A 7,250-nucleotide genomic window follows, 5' to 3' on the forward strand; every position below is an offset into this window, starting at 1 on the left:
GCGTCTCGCGCTCACAGCAGCGCGTCCTAATTAATATGCTGATGAGCAGTTCTGTGCACCAATCGCATCTCAGCATCTGGAGCGTTCTTAAACCTGTGAGAACCAATACGATGCATGCATAATTGCAAACACGCAGTCATGTGTGGATAAGGAGAAGGTGGGACATAAACACAGTCAAAGATTGTTTATAGCTTTCAAACATGTAGATCAAAACGGTGTTCACCATATTTTTTTTTTGTGTGTGTGCATTTTGCTATTGGACATGTTCTCACAAAAGGCCATTGTGCGTCAAATGAATGTATTCCTGGGGAATAACTGTGCACATTTTAAATAGCTTATTAGTAGGCACGACTTTAAAGTATGTGTCTACACGCTCTAAAATAACTCTAACTCTCTGTGATAAGAGGTAAGAAGTGTGACAACCAGCTCTGGACTTTCCTCTTCATATAGTCTATCTATCAAAGCAAGCAAGCAAGAATAAAAAGAAATACATAGTATTTTCTTGAAATGTATTAATTGCTTTGTTATTAATGTTACCGTGATTAGCCTACTGTTGTGGTTATTTCGCCAATTTTAGTATTTATAGGTCCTTTGATTCTCCCACTATTGTTGTGCTGATCCATCATCCATCGTCTGTATTTTGCCCTGCAGTAATAACTGGGAAGAAGAGTCCAGCATTCATATATTTAAGTGCATCATGTGGGTATTTAAAGTGCACTTTTAAACAGTGTGTAAAACAGCATGGAATAGTGCATAAGTTCACAAGCTGTGATGCACCTAACGGTTAATATTCCTATGAAAATATAACTGTGATTTTAACTTGCATATTAATTGCATTATGCACAAAAGGGTAATAGGAAACATGTATAGGATCCCTTTGATGGCACTGTGTGGCTCTTGGAGACTTCCTGAAGTATCTTGAGGTTTGTAGAAATGCAGCATTGCATCAGTGTCTCAGCAATGGATGCTCTGCAGTGAATGGGTGCCGTCAGAATGAGAGTCCAAACAGCTGATAAAAACATCACAATAATCCAGTCCATCGGTTAACATCTGGAGAAGACAAAAGCTGCGTGTTTCTAAGAAACAAATCCATCATTCAGACGTTTTTAACTTCAAACCATTGCTTCCAGCTAAAAGTCCTCGGTCCATAATATTGCTTTCTACAGTGAAAATGTCATCTCATCTGAATCAGGAGAGAAATCTGAACAGATCGTGCACCGCTTACAAGCCAAAACAGCTCTAAACAAATATGTGGGTGGTTTTTAATGTGAGAGTTTATTATGGATTATGGGCATGTATTTGGACAGAAGCCACAGTTTAAAGTTAAAATGTCTTGATGGATTTGTTCCTTTACGTACAGTGAAATAGTGGAATTTAAATGTATTTCCAGACTCATCAGCCTTCCTTCTGAGGCTTCTTCAGGCTGCTTCTGTGATCTTGGCATAATGGTGCCTGTACTTCAATATTTATGACCAAACCAGGCAAATATATTGATGTTTATAAAATATGTGTCCTTCCTTTTTAATGACGTTTTACTAATTTGCATGTGATTCTATTTTTAGGCATTTGATACAAAGATGATGTAGGGATGCACTAACTTTCTCCACACGAGAAATGGACGTTTCTGTTTCTGTATCTGGATGACATTGGCATCAGCGACATGCATTTGAAAGAAATATAGCCAGACACTTTTCAAGCAAAATGCGAATAATAGAGCAACAGTAAATATAGTATTCAAAATGCCGTCAAAAAGCTTTAAGTACTTAATCAGGTTCCTACATTTTGTGGAAAAAGTTCTTGTAATGAACTACACCTGTGATAATTCTTCAAGGACAACTGTGTGAACTTCTCAAGTTCATCTAAAAATCACAGAGGTGCTAGATGATTCAAAGTCATTGCAAAAACAAACAAACAAACAAACACACAAGCTCTGTTGGTTTAGCTTGAGACAAGGCTTTGTTTAGGGATGCAGTGACAGAAAATGAAGTATTGGCCATTAAAAACACCTTTCTATGTTGTGTATTAATGAACTATTAGTTTGTTTACAATTGTGAAAACCTTTTCTTATGACCATAGGAATTTGTCAACTATTTAATGCTTTTATATAAGATAAATGTGTTCTGTTTTTAAGGTTTTAATTTGAAAGGTGTATTTTGTGAGTGGAAACACTTGATAATAATAAAGGTCCATAATTAATGTAACGATACAGTGCAGGACTAATGTTTTACATTAACACTTGACTATTATGGAAACCATATTAACAGTGAATTTTAGCAAATTTATGACTGAGATAGTTCCTTATTATGTAATCAATAATTACGGAATAAGAACTGTTAATGAATTACCGATTACTAACTACTAATGACAACATTAAAACATTAGCTATTGTCTTTTTGACTTAGAACATATAATCTCAAACGAAAAATTCAGTTTTTGATGATAATTTGCCACTGGTGTTGCAACCCCTTTTTTAATTCATTATAAAAAAAAATAAGTATTTTTTAAATTTCAAACGAATATTGTAATAATATGGTTACATGTAATTTAATATTTACACTGATTTTAAATGAGTTTAATTTGTTTATTTATCCAAATTAAATCATTGTATATAGTTATTTACCAAATTCTGTTCAATATAAAATTAAGCCGTATGGATATTAAATAGATATTTATGCTCACTTCTGCAATGCTACAAAACCGCTCTAGAGCATGTGCATTTCAACAGGCTTTTCTGTAAAACAAATAAAAAATAAATAAAAAACTGTTCAGTAAAGAATCCATAATATACCATTAAATCTCAAAAAAGTACAATTTATTACTTTTTTTTTTTTTTTCACTCCAATCGATCAGAAAAAAAGTGTCATGTTTTAGGAATAAAATGTTATATAAATGAGGTGAATGATACATGAACAAATGCCTCTGAATATACATAATTGTTCTATCCAGAATATTAGAAACTACACAGAATATAGACTTTTACTTGCATGAAATCTGCATTTGTTAAACCTTTCAACAATAATACTAATATGAGATCTGATTCAGGAAATAGTGAAAATTTCAAAAAATGAAGCACTAGTGCAGCAGTCCTATATAAATCCTCAGTAAAGTAAATTAAAATGCAGCACACAATGATAAAACAGACACTGATCTAAAATGATATATTGAGTCAAAATAATAATAACAACACAAGCTTTTGGTCCCAGTCTCAGGGCACAGCAAGCCACAGTGCAAACTCTCTGATTCTTTACAGTTGTTTTGAGACACAAATATATCTGAATGCTCTTTTAATTTCTGGCCTCTATGTCAGCGAGGTCAAAGACTGAAACTACAACCACTACAGAGAAAGAAAAACAGACACATGGCATTCATTTGACTGGTTAGTGATTTAGAGGAATTTACAAATGAGGCACAGGTTTATTTAGTACAGACAACAATCTAAAAAGGCTATAAACACAGTCATTAAGTCTATACAGTCAACTATGATCAAAGTCAATTTGAATTCGAAACAGCAGCTAGCATTTAAATTGTAAATGTCTATAATAAACAAAGAACGTTTGTTCACTCAGCTTTACAGCTTGCATCAATAACGATAATAAAACGTTTAACTGCAACCATATCAGTGTGAGAGCAAATAATGCCAGTATATGATGTAGAAAGAGAGATCTGCAAGAAACTGGTTTAGAAAGCCCATGCATTTCAAATAAGAAAAATGACAGATAATAAAGGATTTGTGTTGTTGTAAGAACCCGAACCAAGTAAAAGTCACCAGGCTGTAAATGTGAATACTGTAGGAATGGTCTTATTTGATCACAGGTTGATTTATGCAGGTGTTTACTAAATATAACATAAAACAAGGACGCTAATTCAGAAGTCTGCAATGATTTCTGTGTGGCCTCCGGATTATAAATAAAATAAAAAGTGTTCATTTACAAACTGGCAACCTGTCCGTATTGCACATAAATGGTGACCAGGCAAGAACCACCAACTTAAACGAATAGTTCACCCACAATCTTGAGAATTTTGTCACTATTTGGATTTATTTATTTTTCCCCGGTGAAACACAAATGGAGATATTTAGCAGAATAAGAAGGCTGCTCTTTTCCATAAACTCACCATCAATCCCCATTAAATTAATCCCTATGACTAATGTGCTATATTCTGAATCTTGTAAGTTTTAACCCCTTAAATGTCACCGTCCCACCTGTGGGACGCTTGGCACTCTTTTTTGTTGTTGTCCTTTTTCTCTATCAAATGCTTTAGTAATCATCATAAATTATATATCATTTGAAAGCTAAGAAGCCCAAGATTCATCCTGTGAAAACCATTTTAAAATCGAATATTGCATTACCATGGAAATGGTACTTTAAAATGTTTTGGCGGTCTCCTCCCCCTTAGTGGGCGGTGTCAAGTGTCATATTACAAAATGCATTACGGTCTTTTACAATCAAAACTTTTTATAATCTTGACAAAAAACATATCATTGGAAAGGTCTAAGTCTCAGGATTTTGTGATAGAAGCAATATTTACAGAGAAATTTCAAAAATTCAATGGAGTTTGGATGGCACCCGGTGGCTGTTTGTGGTATAACACCCTGAATAAAATTTCAAAGAAACCTTAATTTTTTTCATATCAACTTCAAATTTGGAACATAACTTATTTAAACAGAAGGCTTAAATTTTATAGCAATTTTAGAGTCAAACCTGTTGTGTAAAATATTTATTATATATAAAATAAAATAAAATGAGTACAGTGTATTTTCTTTACAATAGATTTAAACTTCTATAACTTTTTGATACTTTATTTTTTTTTTATTCCACTTTTGCCATAATCTGCTGATTGTCTTCTTTAAAAAGAGACCAACCTTAGGTCTGTATTCCAAAGTGTTCATTAATTACAACAATTTAAGTTTGGATAGTGCACTTTCATGCCTATTTTAAAAATGGGGGGTGACAGTAAAGGGGTTAAACAGCTTTATGCGAGGAACAAAGCAGAATTTAAAGGGATGGTTCAACCAAAAATTAAAATTGTCATGTTGTTACAAACCCATAAGACTTTCATTCATCTTCAAAACACACATGAAGACATTTTAAAAGAAACCGGACAGATTTCTGCCCTAAAAAATACAAAACGTTGAGCTTCAAAACGTTCATAAAGAGATCATGATAGAAATCCATATGAATTGACTTCATTATATAATGAACATATTTAATTTAGGCTTTTATTCACATATAAACCTTCATAAACATACATACACGAGCACATCAAAATAGTAAACGGAAGCTCAGATGTACTTACAGTAAGTACAGTTGAGTTTACCATATTTCTATGTTCTCTCTGATTGTGTGTTGATCAATGTTTATGTGTGAATTAAAGCTTAAATTAAATCTGATCATCATATAAATCCATTCTTCTGAAGACTTGGATTAATTTATGATCTCTTTATTAACCTTTATGATGTCTTTTGTGTTTTAAAGCATGAAATTGTTGGTTGCATGGACTTTCAACAGATGAGGGAATATTAAAAATATCTTCATTTGTGTTCAGAGATTAACAGAAGTCTTATTGGTCTGGAACGACACAAGAGCGAGTAACTGATTTTTGTGTGAACTATCCCTTTAAGTCGTCATTCACTATATATCTAGCTTTACAATCTCATTTGTACTTGCATGCATTCAGGTTTGACAGTTCTGTTGTTGTCGTCGTCTTGTAGCAGTCTCCCTAATCAAGCAAAACTAATCATCTGCAGCGTTATCATGTAGGCTACTGCAAAACACTGCCAAAAAAAACAAAGATCCTTTCGTGTTTCACCGATGAAAGAAATTCATACTGATTTGTAATGACGTGAGGGGTGAGTAAATGATCGGTTTTAATGTATTTATTTATGGATGGACTATTTGTGACCCTGCAGCACAACAGCAGTGTTAAGTCGCTGGGGTATATTTGTAGAAATAGCCAACAATACATTGTATGGGTCAAAATTATACATTTTTCTTTTATGCCAAAAATCATTAGGATATTAAGTAAAGATCATGTTCCATGAATATATTTTGTAAATTTCCTACCGTAAATATATCAAAACTTAATTTTTGATTAGTAATATGCATTGCTAAGTACTTTTTAGATTTTAGATTATTTTATTAGAATATTTAGATTTTTTTGCACCCTCAGATTCCAGATTTTCTAATAAGTTGTATCTCGGCCAAATATTGTCCGATCCTAACAAACCATACATCAATGGAAAAATTATTTATTCAGCTTTGAGCTGATGCATAAATCTCAATTTCACAAAATTGACCCTTATGACTGGTTTTGTGCTCCAGGGTCACAAATCAGTAAAGATTAGGGTTTAGAGGTTTAGAAATTCACATCAAATATGATGCAGTAGCTTTATAGGGTTAAACACTGATGTCTGCTGTGTTTGTGCAGGTGAAGGCGGAGTTCAGTAAGAAGACGGTGATGGTCAGTGTGGACGGGACAGACTCGGACCGCACACACACTAAAGGACACACGCTAGACGTGGAGGGGAAGTTGTACATCAGCGGACTTCCTGCCACATACACCGCCAGGAGAATCGGAAACGTAATTGCCCTCCACCAAACCTGTCGTGCTCAATAAACGTGTCAGAAACAGGGTTCCCACGGGTCCTTGAAACGCGCGTTTTACGCGTTACGTTAACTGTTTCCGAGATACTTTGTGTTGCATATGGCAAGCCAAAAGGGTCAGAATTAAATTTATGTCGTTAAATACGGCGTTTTTTACAGCGTCTGCTATCAGGACGACGTATTTGACGGCGCTCTTTTAACGGCATTTTGTATGTAAACGCGATTTATCTATAGCGTACTTCTGACTCTTTTGGCTTGCCATAGTTGTACGTTGCCATGACGTTCACGCGCGCACGAAACTACTACAATGGTACCTTAACGTTTCACAGACACACCGTGAAATTAATGTTGAATTGCTTTGCTTGTTAAGATAATGTTAACCCATGAGGCAAGAAAAACCTAAAAGCATATTCATACATCTTAAAACTTCTGGTTACATGAGCCTAAGCTCTTTTCAATAAAATCCATGCAAAAGTTAATATCAGATCATTTTAGAATACAGTATAGGATGTACCGAATATTCTTCAGTTTTATGCAAAACAGAAATACGACAAATAGAATATCAGATCTCTGGCATATGGCCAAAAATAAATGACACAAATAAGAAATATGTTGTGTTTGACATGAAAACTGTAACAATGTATCTTA

This window comes from Sinocyclocheilus rhinocerous, unplaced genomic scaffold (assembly GCF_001515625.1).
Source record: "Sinocyclocheilus rhinocerous isolate Xijiao unplaced genomic scaffold, SAMN03320098_v1.1 scaffold1915, whole genome shotgun sequence".
Taxonomy (NCBI): Eukaryota; Metazoa; Chordata; class Actinopteri; order Cypriniformes; family Cyprinidae; genus Sinocyclocheilus; species Sinocyclocheilus rhinocerous.